The 24918-nt window shown below is 39.3% G+C and overlaps 1 long non-coding RNA gene and 1 pseudogene across 1 annotated transcript in view; both read right to left on the bottom strand.

Moving 5' to 3' along the window:
* Window positions 1-3093: 3093 nt before the first annotated feature.
* On the bottom strand, window positions 3094-4498 carry LOC127561389 (BSD domain-containing protein 1-like; annotated as a pseudogene).
* A 5901-nt stretch (window positions 4499-10399) lies between these two features.
* Window positions 10400-24918, bottom strand: part of LOC127560699 (uncharacterized) — a 58583-nt gene continuing 44064 nt past the window's right edge. Inside the window, exon 3 of the long non-coding RNA XR_007953388.1 lies at window positions 10400-11371. This is a non-coding gene — a long non-coding RNA (uncharacterized LOC127560699). The remainder of the gene's footprint in view (window positions 11372-24918) is intronic.

Raw genomic sequence — 24918 nt, 5'->3', positions numbered from 1 at the left:
GATATATTTAGTTAGATAATATCTAGAATCTGGAAATCTGCTAGGGAGATTGTGATTTCTGTCCTTGGAAGAATAACCTGCAACTAGGTGATTACTTTTCCAGTTTTATTTCCAAGGAGAATATTGGTATCTACTTCACAAAGAGATTTTAGTCTAGGCATATGATACTTTTCAGAGGTTCAGAATAAAAGCCACTTTACTTTGTTACCTTGGATGGGAAATAGTCCCTCCAACTTCCATACCAGGAAAATAGTAGTTAACTTGCTCTCAGCCAACTTAGCTCTCAGTCATCCAGACAATTGTATTACAAAAAAACAATTGAAGATAACTGTCAAACCAAGCAGTAAAACAGAAGTCAAGGAAGTTCTACATAACTTAGACAATAGATTAACACAGACAATGGAATATGCTAGAGTTTCCTGTCCTTCAGGGAACCACCCAACCTGTTTTTATTACACTCAATATTAAATTTTTCTTTTAATTGAAAACAGTGTGAGTGAACATACTTGATTATGTTTTAAGGGGGGGAAAAACTAAATATAGTATATAGACTTATAGATAATAATTGTTTGTAATGTTCTCTTTAAAATGTAATGTTCTCTGTTGAGGTTTTCTTGGGGTCTCTAGAGGAAGCCTTCGTTTCAGTTCAGTAATCACAACACACCAGGTGTTAAAGTCCAAATCCTTTATTATCTACTTCAAAGTCTTGCCTCCTTCACTTGGGGCTTGGCTAGTTTTTCTGGAGGCCTATCTCTCTCCTTGGTTCCGAGAGCTTGAACTCCCGCCTGCCTTCTCTGGCTTTTGAATCTCCACGAATCCAAAGGTTTGTGCTTCAGCCTCCAGCCACAGCAAAGGTGGAAGATGGAATGAATCAGTCTCAGCCTCCGAGAGCTTCTAGTGCACTTGTCCTTTTCTGGCCCTGAGAGCTTCTAGCTTATATCCTCCACACTGAGTATTCACCAATCATTATATTACTAGGAAACCATTATTTGTTGTAGGATTAAATTAAGGCTAAACTAGATTTAACCATTGCCTCCTCAATTCCATTTAGTACTTTATTTCAACTTCTGGCACATAACATCTCCTTGTGGCATTAAATCAATCATACTATGCTAAATTAGATAACTATTGTCTCTATCAATTCCACTGACTTAGTATATTGTAAGAATCCTTTGTTTCAAGTTCAGAGTTCTGGCCCATGTCAATTGTTAGTCATTAATTAATTTGATAAATGTAGCTAGGCAAGCAGGAGAATTTTTTTAAGATATGTTTTATTGAGAGAAGCCCAATATAGTATTCAAATAATAGTCCATTAGAGGTCATAATACTAGGTCATAGAGGCAGCTAGATGGATAGAGTACTTGTGATCAAGAAGACCTGTAGGCAAATCTGATCTCAGGCACTTTGTAGTTGTATGACTCTATGAAAATCTCAACTTGTGTTTTCCTCAATTGTAAAGTGAGGATAATAACAGCACCTACCTCCCACAGGAGTTATAAGGCACAAATGAGAGAACATTTGTAAAAAGCGCTTAGCACATTGCCTAGCCCATAGTAGACACTATATAAATGTTCATTTCCTTTTCCTGAACACAACAATGAACACAACAACTGTTCAGCAGGAATCATTTCTCTTTGTGTATCCAACATACAAAATACAAAAATTACATGCAAAAAATAATTTGTTTTTGATTTAGACTCAGCAGAAACTTTAGAATATAAACCCATTCCTCTTTCTTTATGTGGTTCTACTTAAAGGATAGTATCATATATATTGAGTTCTTATTCATATTGAGATACTTTTGTTGTATTTGGTGTGAGCCTGAGGAATAATAAGACAAAATTGTGCAGAAAGGAGAGTACTAGCAATATTAAGGCTGGAAAGGAGTCAACTTGCAAAGGTCTTTGAAAGATAGAATAGTTTATATTTGATATTAGAGTCAATAGGGAATTATGGTGATTTAAATGAGTAATGGAATGATGCAATCCAATTTGTGGTTGAGGTAAATAACTGGTAGTGTATGGAAGATGAATTTGAGTTGGGAAAAACTTGAGATAGTGAGACCAATTGGGAAATCATTGCAATAGTTCAGAGTTGAGTTGATGATGATGATAAGAATTTAAAATATGGTGGTATTTTGTTTTTGTTTTTAATGGAGAGAAGAAAATTTATGCAAGAGATTCTATAGAAATAGGAATTTAAAAATCTGACAACTTATTGAATATATGAGCTGAATTAAGATAAAAATTTGAAGATGACATCAAGGTTGTAAATATAGGTGATTGGAAAGGTAGGGATGACCTCAATAGAAATATGAAACTTTGCAAGAGGAATGGATTTGAGGAAGAAAGATAATATGATGAAACATGTTCTTCTTATATAACTCTGCTCTACCCAAAACAAAAAGAGGTGGGGGAAAATTTATGCAAGAGATTCTGTAGAAATAGGAATTTAAAAATCTGACAACTTATTGAATATATGAGCTGAATTAAGATAAAAATTTGAAGATGACATCAAGGTTGTAAATATAGGTGATTGGAAAGGTAGGGATGACCTCAATAGAAATATGAAACTTTGCAAGAGGAATGGATTTGAGGAAGAAAGATAATATGATGAAACATGTTCTTCTTGTATAACTCCGCTCTACCCAAAACAAAAAGAGGTGGGGGAATAGAACTCTTATTCACATTTCTTTCTTTCTTTCTTCCTTCCCTCCTTTTTTTTCCTTCCTTCCCTCCTTTTTCTTTCTTCCTCCCTTCCTCCCTTCTTCCTCCCTCCCTTTCTTCCTCCCTTCCTCCCTTCTTCCTCCCTTCTTCCTCCCTCCCTTCCTCCCTCCCTTCCTCCCTCCCTTCCTCCTTCCCTCCTTCCCTCCCTCCCTCCCTTTCTTTCTTTCTTTCTTTCTTTCTTTCTTTCTTTCTTTCTTTCTTTCTTTCTTTCTTTTTTCTTTCTTTCTTTCTTTCTTTCTTTCTTTCTTTCTTTCTTTCTTTCTTTCTTTCTTTCTTTCTTTCTTTCTTTCTTCCCTCCTGTCCTCTCCCCTCCCCTTCCCTTTTCCCTTCTCTTCTCTTCTCTTTCCCTCCCTTCCCTTTTTCTCCTTCCCTTCCCTTTCTCTTTCTTTCTTTTTCCTAAGTCTTTGTAGTTCTCCACCTTTTCTTTAATTCCTATATTACAAGTGTGCCTCCTGAATTAATAATACCACCATCACAGGTGCTCCCAAATCACTATTCCCACCTCCAATCAGCGAAAATTAGCCAAAATTCAGTAAGAGGCAGTTGGGATCTGCCCTAAAAACCTAACCAGAATAGCTTAGGAGGTCACTTTGTTTCACATACACTTCCAACTCCCTCCTACATTCTAGCATTTAAGATCCATCTTTCTTTCCATTGTTGGAAAGTGTGGACTTCTGACTGTCTGAATTCAATTCAAACACCCTTAAGTCTTTTGGTCTTTTTTCTCTTAGAGTCTCCACTCTGATCACTGCTTTGGGTTCAGAATTGCTTGGACACCCAGTGGGAGTTGAAGTCTTGGACCATTCCACAAAAGGCAGGCCTGTTTCCACAAGAGTACCACAAGAGGTATTCTCCACAAGAGTACATCAACTATGGGAACTTGTTCTTCCAAAGTCACTTCCAAAAGCTTTGAGGAAAGATTCTTAGTAGGAGCTGTCTGTACCAGTGCTAGGGCTTCAGGTGTAAAAGCAGGATTGATGACATGGGTCACAAGTGAGATACTTTTGCTGCTTTCTGATGGGGTGACCGCTGCTGAGGGTATAACCACAACTCCCAAATTCCTCAGAAAGATTCTAAGGATTGCATATTCAGCCGAGATATTACCAAGATCCCTCTTCCTCTTCTTCCCAGACTGGTTCCTCAAAAACACACTGTTCTGTACATTGTTTCAGAACATCCCTCTGGGCCTCTTTTTGTGCTATGTAGTGGAGTCTGTAGAAATATTGGTTTCAAAATTCTGAATGGGAAACAGCTGCTGGGACCATCTTGGAAGAAAGAGCCTGGCTGGAGAGGCTGCTGCTAAGCAGATTGGAGATTTATTCCTTTTTTTCCTCCAAATGAAACTGTGATAGCCAGGTGTCAAACAGCTCTGAAGGCCCATCGGGCTCATTGCTGTATGTTACTGGGTCTGAGTGAAGGCTACATAGATGAACTTTGGCACTATCATAAATTTTGGTGGTTCCCACAGGGATGTCCATCAGAGTGATGACATGGCAATCAATGGTTTGGTCAGGGGAAGGGTCTGAGATCACTCTAAGAAAGTCAGATAGTCCCTTCATATTTCCGGTTGCTCCTGGAGAACGTTCAGCTTTTCCTGCAGCATACTGGCAGTGACTGTGATGGGACATGCTGTGTTGTGTTGTACCATCTGACTGAATTCATTTAAGTCCTGTTTCATGAATTCCAAGGCTTCTGTGTGTTTCTCCTTTGACCTCCTGGTAGCTCTGTTGCAGCCACTTTTTCTACCAACCTCCAGCCTCCCTTCCTGCCATCTTCCCTACCTGACATAATCCATTACCTCACTTTCTAAAGGGTACTTGCATAATTGCTGTAGCCACAAATGGTCTGGGAGAAGTATGGGGAAGAGCAGTATGCTATAGGAAGGATTTTTCCAATGACATCAGCATAACTACAATAATTGACCCCTATTTTCCCCCAATTCAGGGACTATAGCCCAAGTACAGAAGGAGAAAGTTTTTACTTTTAGCAAAGGGGTGGGGGCTGGTGTGGGGTAGAGTAGGGAGGTATTATAATCAGTGAAAGGAAAGTGTGACTCTATAGGAGAGAAGCCACAGAATTCTCAATTTTGTGGAGATGTGATATGACTCATCTCCCCACCCTTCAGTTGATTGATTATATACTGCTTTAGGTTATGTCATGATCCCTCAGGAGACCCAGAATCCCACTCTGGAGATCTCTGAACTACTGAATAAAGCTTGAACTTCTCTGATTAAGCATTCAAAGCCCTTCATAAATCAACCAACCAACCAATAAATCAATCAAATGGCATGACCCTCTCTTACTAGTCATTTTTCATATTACTTTCTTCTATGCGCCAGATTGATTACTTGTCAGTCCCCATAATAACTCATGAGGTCTTTCCTAATTCCATGTCTTTGCTCATGTAAAAGGCAGGCTGGTAAACAGGTGTCAACATGTTCAACTATTGCAACCTCCTCCTAGAAAGAGACTAGGAATCCTGCTTCTGATGTGATGGCAGGTAATGGAAAGTTTATATGTTGTTTCCTCCATTAGATAGTAAGCTTTTTTAAAGGAGGTCTTTTGCTCCTTTTGTATCCCAAACTCTTAGCACAGTACCCGGCACATAGTAGACACTTAAATTATCTATTGATGGATTGCCTTGCTCCCCAAAGTGGACTATGCACAGACAATCTGTAACTGGTTCATTCTAAAGGTAATAACCATGCAAGGTCAATCTCTTGGTTCTGGTTCTTTCCAGAATTGTTGGCATCTGTAAAGGAATATGAATTGTTGCAGCCCTCCAGGTGGGCTTTCAGGTGGAGAAAGGGAATCTGACATTCTCCATAAAACCAAGAGTCCATGTCTGTGCTGTCATTTCCATTTGTTTTGTCCATTTTTTCCTGTGTTTAAACGAGTGTGGAGAAAGCTATGATCTTATTAACTTTGAAAGGTCAACAGAGTGAGTCACTGAGATCAAAGAACCTAGTCTACATCACAACTTCAGATTGAAGATTACTGAACTAGTGAATAAAGCTATCACTACACACACACACACACACACACACACACACACACACACACACATATAGCAGCAATGGTCTCCTGTCCATTAGTTATCTCCATTGAAATACCACCTATCCTTTAAGATTTTGCTTGAATATTTGAATGCTATATCTCCTAAGAAGATTCCTCTGTCTATTCCCTAAGTCAATAAAAATTCTACTCTTCTCAATCATCTTTCATTTATTTATTATATATTTTGTTATCATGTGCACATGTATGTATAATTTCTCTACTAGATTGCAAGCTATAAAATTCGAGCATTTATTAATCTTAATAGTACTATAAGCATTATATTATAATATAATATAATACTACTGCTTAGTAGTACTATAAACACTATACTTAGTGCTTAGTATAGTGACCTCTTCAGAGCCAGTTCAGTAGTACAGTGGAGATGAGACACTAGAATTGAGTGGAAAAAAGCTTCTTATAGAAGACAGGAGTTTAGTTGAGACTTAAAAGGAATCCAGGGATGAAAGACAGTATTTTCCCATGTCCAGAGGCAAAAAATTGAGTGTCTTCTTTGTGAAATAGTTAGGAAGCCAATGTCATTGAATTGAAAGATATTTGGCAAAGAGTAAGGTAGAAGAAGACTGGAAGTGTATGTGTGTTGGGGGTGGTGGCAAGAGGAGTGAGGATATATTAGATTATAAAAGTTTTTTTTTTTTTAATATTTGAGGATTTTGTATTTAATCCTGGAAGTGATAAGGAATCATTGGATTTTGTTGAGAAATTTGTGACATGGTCAGACTTACTTTAGGAGAATTATTTTGTTGGTCAAATGAGGGTTGCACTAGAGTGGGAAGAGACTTGAGGCAGACAAAACTACCAGTAGGTTATTGCAATAGTCCAAAGGTGAGATGATGAGGATCTGCATCAGAATGGTGGCTATATCAGAGGAGAAAAGGAGGCATATTTCAGAAATGTTGCAAAGATAAAATTGATAGACCTTGGCAATAGACTAGATTGGCAGAAAGATCAGTGTAAAAGATAAAGAGGAGTCAAGAATGACACTTATGTTTTGATTTTAGGGGTGTGGAAGCATAGTGGTTAGCTCAAGAAGATCTAAATTCAAATCTGGCCTCAAATATTTGCTAGCTGTGTGATTCTGGACAAGTCACTTAATTTTTGTCAGTCTTTTTTCCTCAATTCTAAAATGAAGCATCTACCTCTCAGGATTGTTGTAAGGATCAAATGAGGTAATAAAGTACTTAGAACAGTGTCTGGCACATAGTAGGCACTCAATAAGTGCTTACTTAACATACTTAATAAATGCTTTTAAAATTTGAAGTTGAAATTCTAATAAAAAACTATGTATAATGTATATAATACATAACAATGTATAATACATAAAAACAAGTGAAGTTGTGAACTGATTTAGCCATTCTGGAGAGCAATTTGGAGCTATGCCCAAAGGGCTGTAAAATTGTGCATACCCTTTGATTTATTAGTATCACTATTGGGTCTGTATCCCAAAGAGATCATAAAAAAGAGAAAGGATTCACATGTGCAAAAATGTTTGTAGTGGTGAGGAATTGGAAATTGAGTGGATGCTTATCTGTTGGAGAATGCCTGAATGGAGAATGGTATATGAATGTTAATAAATTCTCTAAGAACTGATGAACAAGTTAATTTTAGAAAAACCTGGAAAGACTTACATGAACTGATGCTGAGTGAAGTGAGCAAAATCACAAAAACATTGTACACAATAACAGCAAAATTATGTGATGATTAAACATGATAGACTTAGCTCCTCTCAGCAATATAGTGATCCAAGACAGTTCCAATAGACTTGGGATAGAAAATGAAATCCACACTCAGAGAGAGAAATATGGAGACTAAACACAGATTGAAATATATAGTATTTCACCTTTTTTTGCTTTGTTTTTTCCCCTCATTCCCTCCCCCCTTTTGTTCTGATTTTTCTTTCACAATATGAAGAATATGGAAATATATTTAAAATGATTGTATATATATATCTAAAACCCCTATCAGATTGCTTACTGTCTCATAGAAGGGAAGAGAAGGAAGGGAGTGAGAAAAGTTTGAAACTCAAAATCTTTTATTAATAGCTTTTTACTTTTCCAAATAAATGCAAAGATAGTTTTCAACATTCACATTTGCAAAATCTTGTTCCAAAGTTTTCTGCTTCCCTTCCCCTTATCCCAAGCCATAGACAGCAAACAATCTAATATAGGTTAAACATGAAGTTCTTCTAAACATACTTCCAAATTCATCATGCTGCATAGAAAAATCAGATCAAAGGTGAAAAAAAAACCAACAAACAAGCAAACAAAAAACAACAACAAAAGTGAAAATACTGTGCTTTGATCCATATTCAATCTCCATAGTTCTCTTTCTGGATGCAAATGGCTCTTCCATCACAAGTTTATTGGAATTGCCTTGAATCACTTCACTGTTGAAAAGAGCCAAGTTCAACACAGTTGCCTTCACTTGCTCATCTCCCACATACTGTCAACTTTTTTCAAGCCAGTCTCTCATCCCATTGTTTTGCTGGAGTTAAGATCTCTATGTGTACATCCTGTCTTTGAGTTTAGTATGTTTTGTTTGTATAGTGAGTGTACTTTCTTTTTTGGTTCTCTTTTTTTAGGGTTTTCACTTTTGTGCATTTGCATTTCTAACCTTTTGTTTCTTTGATGAGGCTTGTCCTTGCAGATTTAAATTTTTCCATTCTGTTCATTTTTGCTGTGAACATAAATTCTATTCTCATAATCCTCAAAAAGAGTGTTATGGTTTTATATTTTCCTCAAATTCTACAAGGCTGTCTGGCTTATCAAGTGTTGTTATCATTGTCCTTTGCTTTGCAGTACCATGTTTCCCTGATAATAAGACACTGTCTTATTATTTTTTTGGACAGAAAGACACCAGAGGGCTTATTTTCAGGGGAGGGCTTATTTTAATGAACATTGACAGCAATTTTAATAAACAGGTAAATGTGAACAAAAAAAAGTACCTTTATTCAATAATGATCATGTCATCTTCTTCAACAACATCATCATAACTGTCCATACCCTGAATTCCATCCTGGATGTCTTGCGCCTCTATTTCCTTCAGAAGAAGTGGACCCAATCTGTCATGTCCAACAATATAGCTCTCTTTAAATGAACATGTCTTGTCCAGGTAACCTGCTCATAGTGCCTTGGCGACACAGCTGTCAGTAATTTTATCCCATGACTTCTTCACCCAAGTCACGACTTCTTGCAGACAGGGCTTCACAAAGTTTCCACGCTGATTTCTTTCCATTCTATTTTCAGTGTAGTCATTGATTTCCATGCGCAAATGGTCCTTGAATGGCTTGTTTATTGCAATATCAAGGGTCTGGAGATAGGCAGTCATTCCTGCAGGAATCATTACTTGATCTATTCTTCTCTCTGCAAGGAAGTTCTTCATTTCTTTAGCGTGGTGAGTGCTGGCTGAGTTCTTCTTTTATCCTCCATGATGCCCCCTGAGTTCTTCTTTTATCCTCCATCATGCCCCTTTTATCCTCTATCATGCCCCCTCACTCCCACTTACATACTGGGTTTTTATGTTGTCCTGCCTCAGCTCTCCTCTGCGGCACTGCTCTCAATGGCACCAGTAAGCAAATCACTGGGGAAGAACAGGATGACGCACTCATTGCTGCAGCTCTGATTGGATGCAGCTCAGAGTGCGGCGTGTGTTTCACCTGGGGGGGGGGAGGGAGGAGAAGGGAACGATGCATATAGAGGGTACCGTAATGTAGCGTGTAGCGCAGGGGATCACCTTCACTACAGTAGCAATCTCAATAGGGCTTATTTTTGGGGGAGGGCTTATTTTAGAGGAATCTTACACAGTAAGGGGAGGGCTTATTTTCGGGATAGATCTTATTATTGGGGAAACACGGTATGGTGCTTTTTAGATTATGTAGTTTCCCTCTTTATTACTTTTCAGTTAGTCTATTTTCATTATTGCCCTATTGGAGATCATGATTACTCTCCGTGCTTTTTTAAACATAATAATATGGCTCACAAAATTTATTTTAACTACAGTGGTACCTCAGTACTCATTATTAATTGGTTCCAGAAGGCACAAAGAGTACAAAAATAATGAGTACTGAGTGAATTTTTTCCATAAGGTATGCATCTCCAATCCATAATCTAACCATTTCTCCTCATCCCAAAGGGGCAAATGAAACTTCCAATTATGGAGAAATGAGCCATCCCAGCCCGGCAAGATCCTCCCTTATTGATCCAATTTAGCCAATTCCCAATTTTTATACTGTCCCCTCACTCCTTACCATCCAATCTTCCTTGGAGGGATGAGGCTGGGTATGGAGGCAGAAGTTATGGTCTCTGCAGCCTTCCCTGCCCTCATCTACACCACCTGCATCTGACTCTTCTACTTCTACTGCTTTTCTACCTGAGGAGCATGCCATCTACTCCATGCCCTTTTCAATACTATGGTTTTGAAAACCAGGAGACTATAAACTATAGCCATATAGTTCTATAGAAATTGTCCTGCCACCTGCCCATGGACATACAACCTCAGAGTCATGAACTCCAACTTTACAGTTCTGTGCACCACTTTCTGTGGGGAATTGCTGCCCACAGTTGAGGGCAATAGCAGTTGTGTCTGGGTAGCATCCCGGGCCAACCTCACATCCCTATTGCTCAATCGACAACAAACTAGTAAGAAAAGGGCTGAGCAAGCATCAAGTGCTGATGCATTTGAATACCAAATTCAACAAGTTTCAAAGCAAATGAGTACCTAGGTACCACTGTGTTTCATTTTTTTTGTTTAAAGTATATTTTTAATAAATAACAAATTTTTAAATTCTGCTTTCTAATCCAGTCTTCTTCTTTCTTCTGTCTTATAAGTGAGTTCACCCCATTCATGTTCACGTTAAAATTGTGAATTAAATTTTTTTCTTTATTATTTCTTTTCATACTTTTCCTCTTTCTACCCCTACCTCTCATTTTCACAATGAAGAAGATGATATTGAAAAAAGGAATATGTGCAATACTATTGATCTATATTTGATGCAATTATTATTCCTCTTTCATTTGCTCAGTATTAGGTCACAGGTTCTTATCTATTCTTTCATTCCTTTTTTTCCTGAGACAATTCAAATAGAAGCAATTCAATTTCCTGGGATGGCACTAGTATACTGTCCAGTATTCACAGGAATATAACAATGAGGTCAACATAACAGTTCTGTAGATCTTCAGTTTAGTCAATCTAATATCTCTCGTCTCCCACATTTTACTTTGGAGCATCTCAAACACTGAGCTAGCTGAAGATCAGCCAGCAGGATAAGAAGTCCTTTTTAGAACTAAACTGCCAAGCATTCTGACTCTACTGGAGAGAGCACAATTCTGTGGGTCTACCATATTGTTCAAATGCCAGGAGTCTTTTTGCTTATGAGTAATCTCTCCTTAAATCTACATTTCCTCTCCCCCATTCTTTCTGTCCCCTCCTGATTCCCTGTTAAGTTTAATATACTTCTAGAGCAATCTGTGCAAAGCTCAGCAGAGCCAAGAGGACTGAATTTGAATCTCACCTCAGACATTTGACATTTCCTAGAGTTGTGTGCCTCTGGGCAAGTCATTTAACTCCAACTGCTGAGAGAGAGAGAGAGAGAGAGAGAGAGAGAGAGAGAGAGACAGAGAGAGAGAGAGAGGTTTCTTTGTTAGGATCAAGTGAGATAAACATATTTTGAGTCCACAGATAGAACAAATTTGTGCCTCAGGATGAACATAGACTCATGAAAAGATCAAGATTTGGGGCAGAACCAGTATCTTCCTGATACAACCTGAGGAGATCTGATGAAAGGCCCAGAGTTGAGGATTAACCTGTTTGAAGTGCAAACATCTCCAGGCTAGCTCCACAGAAGCATCAAGTGGGGATCCTGAAAGCTAGCAGGGTATGACTAAAGCCTCAGGAGGAACCACAGAGACTTTCACCTCTGGAACTGTTTATGAAGTTGGGGTTTGAGTCTGGGAAGACAAAACAAACCTTAGCTGATTGAGAACCATGTGCTGCTAAGCCATAGGCAAGAAGGAATTAGCAGCTGGTAGGTGCAGATGCCACAGAGCAGGGTCACTGCTGGCTATGAAAACTTAAAGGAGAGTGGCGCTCTTGGTTTGGGGCTCCTGGTCATGATGAGGTTTGAATCCCCTCAATTCCTGGTGGTAATGAGATCAGTGGCAATAAGAGTTGTTAAAATCCTCCTTTTTTTTATTCCTGTTTCATTTTATTTTATTAGATTTATCTTTAAATTTTTTTTATTATTATAGCTTTTTATTTACAAGATATATGCATTGGTAATTTTTTCAGCATTAATAATTGCAAAACCTTTTGTTCCAACTTTTCCCCTCCTTCCCCCATCCCTTCTCCCAGATGGCAGGTTGACCAATACATGTTACATATGTTAAAGTATAAGTTAAATACAATATATGTATACTTGTTCACACAATTATTTTTCTGTACAAAAAGAATTGGACTTTGAAATAGTGTATAATTAGCCTGTGAAGGAAATCAAAAATGCAGGTGGACAAAAATAGAAGGATTGGGTATTCTATGTAGTGGTTCATAGTCATCTCCCAGAGTTCTTTCGCTGGGGGTAGCTGGTCCAATTCATTACTGCTCTATTGGAACTGATTTGGTTCATCTCATTGTTGAAGAGGGCCACGTCCATCAGAATTGATCATCATATAGTATTGTTGTTGAGGTATATAATGATCCTGCTCATTTCACTCAGCATCAGTTCATGTAAGTCTTTCCAGGCCTTTCTGAAATCATCCTGCTGGTCATTTCTTACACAACAATAATATTCCATAATATTCATATACTACAATTTATTCAATCATTCTCCAATTGATGGGCATCCATTCAATTTCCAGTTTCTGGCCACTACAGGAGGGCTGCCACAAACATTCTTGCACATACAGATCCTATTCCCTACTTTAAAATCTCTTTGGGATATAAGCCTAGGAGTAACACTGCTGGATCAAAGGGTATGCACAGTTTGAAAACTTTTTGAGCATAGTTCCAAATCATTCTCCAGAATGGATGGATGTATTCACAGTTCCACCAACAATATATCAATATCCCAGTTTTCCCACATCCCCTCCTGTAATGGGCTGAGGCTCAAGTTGATGCACTGAGGTTCCAAGCACATGAGGGTAAATAGTAATTGGACCATACTCTACTAATATATAAGCTTGGAGAAAGAATGGCCCCTGCCCACTCTTTGTGCAAGCCCTGATGTGTTGTATAGGAAATGACGATTTTGGTGGGTGGAGGCAGGGGAGTGGAAAAAGAATGGGAAGGAGAGACTTTTTGCATTGCCATTGCGACGGCCTTTCAGCTCAGATCCCCCTCTGTTAGCTGGCTTTCTGTCGCAGCTGCCCATATTGCTATCGCAATCTTTCTTGCCCATATTGCTATTGCAATCCTTATTCATCTCTTCACTTCAATAAAGATTGAAGATTTTTCCCTTAACCTGAATTCCTGACTCCGACTGATTTTAAATACGTGGTCATCACATTTGGCGCCCAAGCGTGGGAACCAAGGACCCTACTTTCATTGAAGAAGTCTCCAGTGACCAGGAACTTAGATGAGTATAAGATAAACAGGGAACTTATTTTTTTAAAGACTAAATTAGTAACCTTTTTTGGCTGAAATGGGACAGATCCTAGCTAAAGATTCTCCATCCCCCACCCCAACCTCCCCACTCCCAGCCCCACCCAGGAGTGGTGCTATAGAAAGCCTGCTTAAGCTGATAGAAGATCAAGGGCTACTTATAACTTGGGAACAGGCAGCTAGACTTCTGGGTACATTAAAACGCACCTCCCCTTGGTTCTTAGAGGAAGAGCAAATCTCTCTAGATAACTGGGCATTGATTGGTCAACAGCTCTCCGCATATTACAATGAAAAAGGTCCTCATTCAATTTCCATCGAGGCATTCTATTTATACAATACAATACAGTTGGCCTTAAGATAACTGTATAAGTTCTAGAAGAAAAGGAAAAAACTCTAGGAATAGCCAAATGGGAAAGCCTGAGATAAAGGAGGAAGACAAAGAACAGATTAATGACCATATCCCCACAGGGCATGGAGACTCAAGTGAGGCTCAAGGGTGTGGTGAATCTGAGGCAGCTTCAGCCCCACCTAAGGAGCAGGTAATTGACTCTCCTCCATCAACTCTACCCTCCGGGATGGAGGGAGGAGGGATAGTGGGGGGGCAATGACAGCACCAGCACCTCCCCACCTGCATCCAGCTGCTCCTTTGAGTAGATTGCAAAAGGGACTAATTAAGGCCAAAGAAGAAGGGAAAAATGTATCAGAATTTCAACACCACATTTTTCCCGTTATTCAACAGTTTAATTCTTCAGGTCAAGAAAGAAGAAGATACTCACCTTTTGATATAGAAATCCTCAAAGACCTGAAAAAAGCTTGCACTCTTTATGGGGCTACATCAGTTTATGTTAAAATGTTATTACAGAATTTGGCTTTTGAAATCTTGACCCCTAATGACTGGAAATCTATAGCAAGGATATGCCTAGAACCTGGACAAAACTACTCGTGGCTTTCTGAATCTAGTGAGCTCTGTAGGAAACAAGCCCAACAAAATAGTCAAAGTGGAGTTCATGCTGCAATCACCTGTGACCTACTAACACGTCACCTTATGCAGATGTCGCAGTACAGATTAATTATTCTATAGCAGCATATGAGCAAATTGCTGCTAATGCTATCAAAGTGTGGGCTTCTCTTCATAATGAAGATGACAAGGGCAGGGCCTTCACAAAAATAACACAAGGGCCAAATGAACCCTTTGCTGACTTTGTGGGACATTTGCAGACAGCTATCACAAGAACAAATGGAGAAAATCCAATAACAGACATTTTGATAAGGCAACTTGCTAAGGAAAATGCTAATGAGGTTTGCAGAAGAATTATACTAGGACTGCGCAAGGATGCTCCTTTAGAGGAGCTCATAAGACGCTGTGCCACAGTGGGCACAGATGCCTTTTATAGCCAGGCTATGGTGCAGACTTCCCAAAATCCAAACATGGGAAGACAGAGTCCCTCCTGGCAAGGGACTTCCAGAGAGACTCGTAAATGCTTTCAGTGTGGAAAAGTAGGGCATCTGAAAGCTCAATGTTGGTATAGAGATAGAATGGGAAAACGGGGTGGGAGAACAAGACCCAATACCCCATGTCCAAAATACAACAGAGGCTTTAATTGGGCCTCAGAATGTAGACAGATTCAGGGAAACGGGATGAGGGGCCCAGCCCCAGGGCCCAAGGCAAAAAACACTTGGGGCATGATGGCAGCCAATGGTGCACCCAGAGAGTGCCTAGAAGTCCAGTACCCAGATATGACCCATCAGCCAGAAAGCCATGTGATAGGAGAAGGGGATTACACAGTCAACCAGACAGGAAGCAACCTAATGGGAGAAAGGAATTACAATTGGGGAGAATAGAGCTGTATGCAGCTGGGACAAACTGAGATACCCCCTGGAGAGGTGAAATCTGTTCCTCTCCAGCCTATGGATCCCTTACCTCCAGGCACAGTAGGCTTGACCATTTCACCTCCTTTTTATATATACATATGTATATGTGTCTATCCACACACTGATGTGGGAAACTGGGGAATGTGTAGCTAATATCCCAGTCACTAAAACAGGTAGACAATGTGTGACTTATCACCCAGGAGAAGTAGTAGCATCAGGTTTACTCATACAGAATCCTAATAAGCAACCTGGTGATAGTCACTCAGATTCTGACTCCAGACCACAAAATCCAGAAATATACTGGACAGCAGCTGTAACAGCTGACCGACTTATGCTCATGATCTATATAAATGGCCTACCATTGGAAGGCTTGGTAGACACAGGTGTAGATTGTATAGTTATTAGAAGTGCCAATTGGCCCAGTCACTGGCCAAAGATTAAAGCAGACACTTACATGTCTGGAGTAGGAGGATCAATAGCAGCTGAAGTTAGTGCTGCCCCTATGAGATGGACTTTTGAAGGCAAAACAGGAGTTTTTGCTCCTTTTATAGTTGAAAAAATCCCCATCAATCTGTGGGGAAGAGACATTATACAACAATTAGGGTTAAAAATGAGTACTTTGTTTTTTTAAGCAGAGCTGCTGTTGAAGGCCTGCCAACACTTTCACCTGTTCCAATCCACCAGTGTGGATAGAACAGTGGCTCTTAGGTAGCAATAAAATTCAGGCCTTATTAGATATAGTACAGGAGCAGCTTGAACAAGAGCATTTACAACCTTCTCTAAGTCCTTGGAATTCCCCAGTGCTCATTGTAAAAAAGAAATCAGGAAAATGGAGGATGCTCACTGATTTAAGAAAAGTGAATGAACAGATGAAAACTATGGGAACTCTTCAGCTTGGACTTGATCTCCTACTCAGTTGCCTAGAAAATGGCCTCTTTGGGTCATCGATATTAAGGATTGTTTCTATTCCATCCCTCTGGATAAGGAGGATATGAAAAGATTTGCCTTTTCAGTGCCCAGCGGTAACTTAGGTGAGTCTTATAAAAGATATGAATGGACAGTTTTGCCACAGGGAATGAAAAACAGCCCCACTATGCGTCAAATGTATGTTGCTGCTGCTCTTGCTCCAGTAAGAAAAGCATTTCCAAAAGTTATGCTATTACATTATATGGATGACATATTGGGATGTGCACCTGAGGAACAAATGCTAGAAGCATGTCTACAAAAGACCATAGAAACCCTAAGATACTACAAATTGTACATAGCTGAAGAGCAAATTCAAAGACATGCTCCTTTTCAATATTTAGGATATGAAGTATACCCTAAGGTGCTTACAGTACAAAAACTGTCTTTAAGAACAGAGAAGCTAAACACCTTAAATGATTTTCAGAAATTGATAGGAGATATCCAATGGATGCGACCAGTGTTAGGCTTGACTACCTATCAGTTGCAACCATTATATGACATTTTAAGGGGAGACAGTGCTTTAAATTCACCACGCCAGCTTACAAAAGAAGCTTAAGAGGCTTTGAGAGAAGTTGAACTGGCTTTATCCAATGTGGTTGAGAGTCACTCAAAAACCCTTGGAAATATCAGTTTTTGCCACACAAGAGGCACCCACAGCAGTCCTTCATCAAGGAGACAGTGTGATAGAGTGGGTGAACATCCCAGCACAACCAGAACAAAGCCTTACTCCTTACCCAGTGCTTGTGGCTAGAATTTTATTAAAGGCCATTAAGCGAGCAGTACAATTATCTGGGACAAGACCTGATAAGACATACACCTTTTACACCAATACACAAATTAATGTGTGCTGGGAGACGATCCCAGAGTGGCAAATTTTATTAGCCATGGCTCCAAATTTTACACATGGGTCTCCATTAAAGATATCAGACTTTTACATAATTGGTGATGGATTCTTGAAGAAAAAGTTTCTAAAGTTCCTCTTAAAGGACCAACTATCTTCACAGATGCATCCAAACATAATATTTGTGCTGTATACTCTCATGACTTAACTATAAAGAGAGTAGTCAGAACTCCTTTTCAGTCCACTCAGCAGAACGAATTATATGTGGTCATGTTAGCTCTCACTTATTACCCAGGAGACATAAATATAATCTCTGATTCAGCCTATTCAATAGATGTGGTACAAAGAATTGCCACAGCCCAAATAAAATTTGCAGCTTCTAATATGTATCAGCTCTTTAAGGAACTTCAGGAGCAAGTGAGAAAACATCCAGGTAAGATTTATATCTTGCATGTCCACTCACATAGTGGACTCCCAGGTCCTATTTTTGATGGGAATTCAAAGGCAGATAGCCTTTTAACTATGTTAGCCAGTATGCCTTTATTTCAGGAGGCCCAGGAATCCCAATCTAAATACCATCAGGCTGCTCGAGCTTTGCGTTTACAATTTGGGATTACAAAAGAGGAAGCTAGAAGCATAGTAAAAAGCTGTACAGCTTGCCTTCCTTTCCACGCTCCTACACTGCCTCCAGGGAAGAACTCTCGTGGTTTGAGACCCAATGAAATCTGGCAAATGGATGTGACCCATTATAAATCTTTCGGCCGTCTGTCTTTCCATGTTGTGGTAGACACCTTTTCAGGATTCACTTTTGCCATACCAGCAGCAAAAGAGACAGCCCAAGTGGTCACTGAATTCCTCACAAAAGCATTTGCCATTATGGGTGTGCCACAAGCAATAAAAACAGACAATGGTCCTGCATACACCTCCAAACATTTTGCACACTTTTGTGCACAGTATAAGATTTTACATACCACTGGCATACCCTTTAATCCTCAAGGACAGACAATAGTAGAGAGGAGAAACAGAGACATTAAGACGCTGCTCCAAAAACAAAAAAAGGGGGGAGCCACAGGTAACCCTAGAGAACTACTAAATCTAACACTTTATACTATTAACTTCTTGATTTTTGACAAAGATGCACTGGCTCCGGCAGACAGGTTTTATAACCCACTGGAAGGGCAGTGTCCAGTGCGAGCAGCTCCATTATCTTTAGATAATCGCCAGGTGATGTGGAGAGACCCAGAAAGTGGTGAGTCCAGATAGGCTAACTGCTTGGGGGAGAGGGTTTGCTTGTATCTCTACAGGTGGAGAAGGAATCAGATGGGTGCCAACAAGCCATATTCGCCTTGTCCATCGCAGAGAGACGGAGCAGACCCTTGAAACGAAGAAGACCCAGGAAATATCGGGTGGTTCTGTTGCTGATTGTGCTCACCATTGAAAGAGCGTGGCAGTTATGGCGTTTGACTCATGGACATAGAAAATTGTTGGACTTCAAAACCCTCAGGAATTATTGGATTCTCTGAGACATGATAAAATTGTTGTAGGACTTGAAAACCCTCAGGAATTACTGGATTCTTTAAGACATAAGACTTGAAAGCCTTCAGGAATCATTGGATTTTCTGAGAAATGATAAGACTCTTACAGGACTTCAAAATCTGCTGGAATCATTGGATTCCCTAAGACATAAAAAGACTTTTGCAGGACTTCAAAAACTTGGGGGGAATGATTGGATTCCCTGATATGTGAAGCAATGAACAATAGATTGGTTTTGGACTATCTCTTGGCTGCTGAAGAAGGTGTATGTGTGACTGCTGCTTACATACTCTCCTTCTAGGACTTCTGGCAATCTTTTACAACACCATGTTGATTTATATTGTTTGTTATACCGTTACTTGGGTGTACAATTCATGTTTGTTACACCACATCAAGCCTGCACTGACTGTGGGGAGAGTCATCACTAATAGCCTCTGTGTTATTGCTATGTGCTTGTGTAATACCTTCCATGCTGATGGGTTTGTGCATAAGACCCTTCAGCCCAGAAACCTGCTAGCAACCCCCACTTCCCTTTGGTGCTTTTCATCTCCCTTCCTGAGATGTCAGGGAGGGCGTGATTATCTCCTTTTTAGTGCTTTTACCTCCCTTCCTGAGAAATCAGGGGGGTCATGATCACCTCCTTTTCGGTGCTTTCACCTCCTTTCCTGAGAAGTCAGGGAGGGTGTGATCACCTCCCCTTGGGGGCTCTGACCTCCCTGAGGAGTCAAGGATGGCATGACCACCTGTGTTCTAAAACAAAAGAAAACGGGAGATGTAATGGGCTGAGGCTCAAGTTGATGCACTGAGGTCCCAAGCACGTGAGGCTAAATAGTAATTGGACCATATTCTACTAATATATAAGCTTGGAGAAAGAATGGCCCCCGCCCACTCTTTGTGCAAATCCTGATGTGTTGTATAGGAAATGACAATTTTGGTGGGTGGAGGCAGGGGAGTGGAAAAGGAAGGGGAAGGAGAGACTGCTTGCATTGCCATTGCGACGGCCTGTCAGCTCAGATCCCCCTCTGTTAGCTGGCTTCCTGTCGCAGCTGCCCATATTGCTATTGTAATCCTTATTCACCTCTTCACTTCAATAAAGATTGAAGATTTTCCCCTTAACCTGAATTCCTGACTCTGGCTGATTTTAAATACGTGGTCATCACACCCTCCAACATTCTGCATTATCTTTCCCTGTCATTCTAGCCAATCTGACAGGTGTATAGTGGTATCTCAGAGTTGTCTTCATTTGCATTTCTCTGATTAATAATGACTTGGAGCATCTTTTCATATGGCTAGAAATAGTTTCAATTTCTTTGTCTGAGAATTGCTGTTCATATCCTTTGACCATGTATCAATTGGAGAATGACTTGATGTCTTATAAATTAGAGTCAATTCTCTATTTTGGAAATGAGACCTTTATCAGAACCTTTGACAGTAAAAATGGTTTCCCATTTTATTGCTTCCCTTCTAATCTTGTCTGCATTAGTTTTGTTTGTACAAAACTTTTCAATTTGATATAATCAAAATTTTCTATTTTGTGATCAATAATGATCTCTAGTTCTTCTTTGGTCATAAGTTCCTTCCTCTTCCACAGGTCTGAGACGTAAACTATCCCATGTTCTTCTAATTTATTTATAATCTCATTCTTTATGCTCAGGCCATGAACCCATTTTGACCTTATCTTGGTGTACAGTGTTAAGTGGGGATCAATGCCTAGTTTCTGCCATACTAATTTCCAATTTTCTCAGCAGTTTTTGTCAAACAGTGAGTTCTTATCCCAAAATCTGGGGTCTTTGAGTTTGTCAAACAACTAGATTATTAAAGTTATTGACTGTTTTGTCCCTTGAACCTAATCTATTCCACTGATCAACTAGTCTATTTCTTAGCCAATACCAAATGGTTTTGGTAACTGTTGCTTTATAACATAATTTTAGATCTGGTACGGCCACCTTCATTTGATTGTTTTTGTTGGCAGGAGAAAAGGAAATTAGGGAGGCTTGTAGTCAGGGGTAGTGTCTAGACACATGAGAAGAAGGAACCATGGAAGAAAAAGCCCGAGAGATACTTTTAAGGATAGGGCCTTCTTTCTTATAATCTCAGGAAGTGGTTAGGAATAAGGGCTCAGCTTACTTCTAGGATATAGTGGCTTCCAGATGGTATATTTAGGGAGAATTGGAGAGAGTCCTACTATTTCAGGGAGAATAATGAGTCCTCCAGGAGTTAGAAGGGAATTAGAGATCTTGGCCTGTGGATCTTGCCAGGGACCAGCAATTAAGGTTCCATCAACCTCCACCCTGTTCCAGTTGGTGCTAATTTTCCCTTCTGGCTATACCCCAGTACATTCGACCCAATTCCTATGCATTCCTGCTCCACTTCTTCCTATCTTAGAATTCACTCCTCTTCCACCTATATTTTCTTTTCTCCCTATCTCACTCCATTCTGATCTTTCTTGTTTCCTTTTCTCATCTCTCTTCTCTCTCATAGCATCCTATCCACATCTTACCCCATTTCTGCCCTTTTCCTTTTCTGTTTCAACTCATGTCCTTTTATTCTTTGTCTTTTTGTCTCTCTTTCAACCTCTATTTTATTCCCCACTTCCTCTTCTCATTTCTTTCTGTCTTTCTCTGATTCCATTTGGAGTGAGGTTGGAGCAGGCAGAGAATCTGCATTGGAGATACACTGGAAACTTTTGAGTTTGCAGAGACATGTGTGACTCAGTAATGAAGGACCCCTCTATTGAAGGATTAGGTGGAAGGGCTGGTGCCCTTCTTCCACTTCAGTAGAAATGGTAAATGCTGAACATGTGGTAACTAAAGCATATTTGTGGGTTCGAACAAGGTTTAAGCCGTCTTCTATTTTATTTCTTTCCTGAGTATACGTGACCAAATAGTAATCTTGGAATGTTTAAAGTCCAGGAATCCTGAGTCTCTTTGTCAGAGCTGACTGACAACAGTGGGGAGTTAAGCTTTGTTTTGTTTATAAATATCAGAGAAAATGATCATCAGCAGAGAAAGCAGCTCAATTCTTGTCCTGACTTGCCAAGATCTGGAGCAAATGACTTGGATAGTGCAGAGTCCAGATGTAATGTAAAATGTTTATTTAGCATTTCTACAAACTATATTGTGCCTAGATGTTTTAAGTATAAGTCTCTCAGGAAAATAGTTAAAATCACTGCTACTTTCTTTTGGAGGTAGAAAAGAATAGAAACTGAGGGGAATGTCCATCAATTGGGGAATGATTTAAAAAGTTAGGGCATATGAATTTGATACTATTGTGTTATTAAAAAGTGATAAATGGGATGGTTTCAGAATAGTCTGGAAAATGTACAAGAACAGATGCAAAATGAAGTGAGCAGAACCCAGAGAACAATCTATACAATAACATCAATATTGTAAAGATAAGCAACTGTTAAAAGATTTAGTAATTCTGATGAATAGAGTACATGATGAATAAAGTGATCGACTACAATTCCAAAGAACTTGTGATGTAAAATGCTGTCCATCTTCAGGTAAAGAATTGATTGACTTAGAGTGCTCGTTGAAGCATATTATTTTCCCTCTCTTTTTCTTGCTCCTCCCCTCCTCCAACATGATTAATATGTACATATATTTTGCATATATATATTCACTTCACATATATATATAATGAGCATAGTATTTTTCGCCTGTCTCAATGAATAGGGAAGAAGCTGTAGAAAGGTAGAGAATTTGGAACCAAAACTAAAGATAAAATAAATCAATGCTACTTGTTTAAATTTTTCCTCAGAGTAGTGAGTTGGGGTGGGCAGAATATAAAGAAAAAAAAAAAGAACCTCATCTCTTTCATTTGAGGCTAGACTTCCCTAGGATAGAAACTAATTACCACTCCCTGGTCCACAGATAAAAAGGACCCTTTAATGAAGTATGGGAGGGTACAGCACCCTATCTCTCTGGTTCAGCTGTAGTTTTTATTGTTACTCTTTCTTTGACTTACCTCTGCTTCTGCCCCAACTCAACCTACTCCCTCCCCATTTCACTCATTCCTGACCTTTTTCCTTCCTATTTTTTTTCTCCCTGTACTATTACTTCAATCTACTCTCTTCTATCCCCAACCTGGATCTCTCCAGTTTCTCTTTTTCTTCTTGTCTCAGTTCCTCTTGTCTCCTTTCTCTACTATCTCTTCTTGCTTCCCTCTTGTTTTTGCTTCTTATTTACTTATATCCAAGAAGGAAAACAAAAGGCAGAAGTTAGCTCCTTCCCATGTTACAAATAGGGAAACTGAAGCCCAAAGGAGTTAGTGCCAGTAGGAGAAGTGAGCAAAAAGCCCAGGAGAAGCCCTGTGCCAAGGGCTGTAGGAGGTTCCCTGCCCAAAGCATTAAGGAAAAAATCCAGTGAAACAAATGTTCTGACTTTCTGGGAACTCTGCATCCCGAGGATTGCCAGTAGGGGGTATCCTTATGTCAATGATGCATATGCCTTGGACATGGTTCTAGCCAGGAACACAGACTAGGGACATGAAGAAGGCTGAGAAATACTTCTGGCAGAATTGGGATTCAATCCCAGAGTTGCTCTGACTTGAATGAAGCGGCCCTCCCTCTCTCTTTATGTAGGATACTCATACCAAAGATGCAACAAAGAGACTGCTAATGTTCAGTCCTATTAACTTTTCTCTCTTCTTCCCTCTCTTAGTCATTCAATTATTTCTCTCTTTTCTTTCTGCTTGACTTCCATTAATCTGCCCCATTGATCAGAACTCAATTTCTTATCTCATAAAATAGGAATAACAAAAACTATTTCATAGAGCTATTATTAGGTCAAATGAAATAATGTAAGTAAAACACTTTAAAATCTTAAGGTGCTTTACAAATGCCATCAATTAGCATAGAAAAGAGTACTAAATTTTGAGTCAGAAAAGGTAAGTTGAATCTTGGCTTTTTTGTTTGTTTTTTTAAGCTTAGCTGTTTGACCCTGGATAAATCACTTTCACTTCTCTTAACCTGTAAAAATGAAAGGATTGGACTAGCTGATCTCTGGGACCTAATAAATGTTATTCTGTGACTCCATGAACAATTTCTGTAAGGTAGAAAAGATCTGGACACTGCAAGAAGAGAAATTCTTCCTTCTGGTTCCATTATTCTTTTTAATGGATATCTCCCAGATGATACTGAGGAAGCCTGCCTTCTTCATAATTTTCTAGGGTGAGAGCAGGGAAGGTACATCTGAACTCTTGGTCACTGCTCAATGGTTTGATTGTAACCAAAGTTTGCCTTGGCCAAAAAAGTCAGCTCTCTTCTGTTAGAATCAAGTAGCAGCTAAAATATGCTTTACCTCTTCTTTAGAAAATCTTTTTAGATCAATCAGAAAGCTGGTCATGTTTTCCAATTATACTTAGTCAAAGTGAAACTCCAATCATTCTCTGTTCAGAGAGGTACTTATCCTTTCCTTAATATCCTTTTGCTTAATAATGGGAATGGATAATGTTATTTAACCTTTAAGTTATTGATGGATCTGTTTAATGCTTATTCCTTAATTAGCTGTATTAATGAAGAACTCTGATCTTTCAATGGAGAGAAAGAAATAGAGAAAAGACCAATCAGAGAGGAAAACTGTGGGAGAAGGAACAAAAGCACTTTAGTATGGTGTAATTAATGGAAAGAAGCATGAATTTGGAGCCAAAGGACCCGAGTTGGAATCTTGGTTCTGCTACTAGCTTTGTGACTTGGTACAAGTTACTTCCTCTCTCCCAGATTATTTCCTCATCTATAATATCAGGCCTTTTGATTCTAGATCCCTTCTCACTGTAAATCCTTTTATCTTGTGACTTCTGACTGCATAATCAATACTGTCTGATGTTTGAAAATATATAAACCACTAGGGAAACTACATATAAATAGATAACTTCTCAAAAAATTGATATTCATCTCAGTTTCCTCAACTATAAAATGAAGATTAAAAATAGTATCGACCTAGCAAATGAGGAAAGGAGAGGATAGGAGAGATGATGAGAGAAGAGGAAAGGAAAGAAAAGTATTTATATAGTGCCTACTATATGTCAGGCAGTGTGCTGATGTACTTTTCAATTATTACCTCATTTGATAATGAGGTAAGTGTAATTATTATCTCTCTCTTCCTTCCTTCCTTCTTTCCTTTTTCCCTCTTTCCTCCTTCCCCTTCCTCCCTTCCTTCCCTTCTTTCTCTCCCCTCCATACCTTCCTTCCTTCCTTCCTTCTTTTCTTCATTCCCCCCCTTCTTTTGTTCTTTCTTCTCTTCCTTTCCTCCATTCCTCCCTCCCTTTGTTCCTTTCTACCAAACCCCACCAATTAAAACAATAATCCTC

This window comes from Antechinus flavipes, chromosome 4, assembly GCF_016432865.1.
Source record: "Antechinus flavipes isolate AdamAnt ecotype Samford, QLD, Australia chromosome 4, AdamAnt_v2, whole genome shotgun sequence".
In the NCBI taxonomy this organism is placed as follows: Eukaryota; Metazoa; Chordata; class Mammalia; order Dasyuromorphia; family Dasyuridae; genus Antechinus; species Antechinus flavipes.
This window is presented reverse-complemented; position numbering and strand designations above follow the sequence as displayed.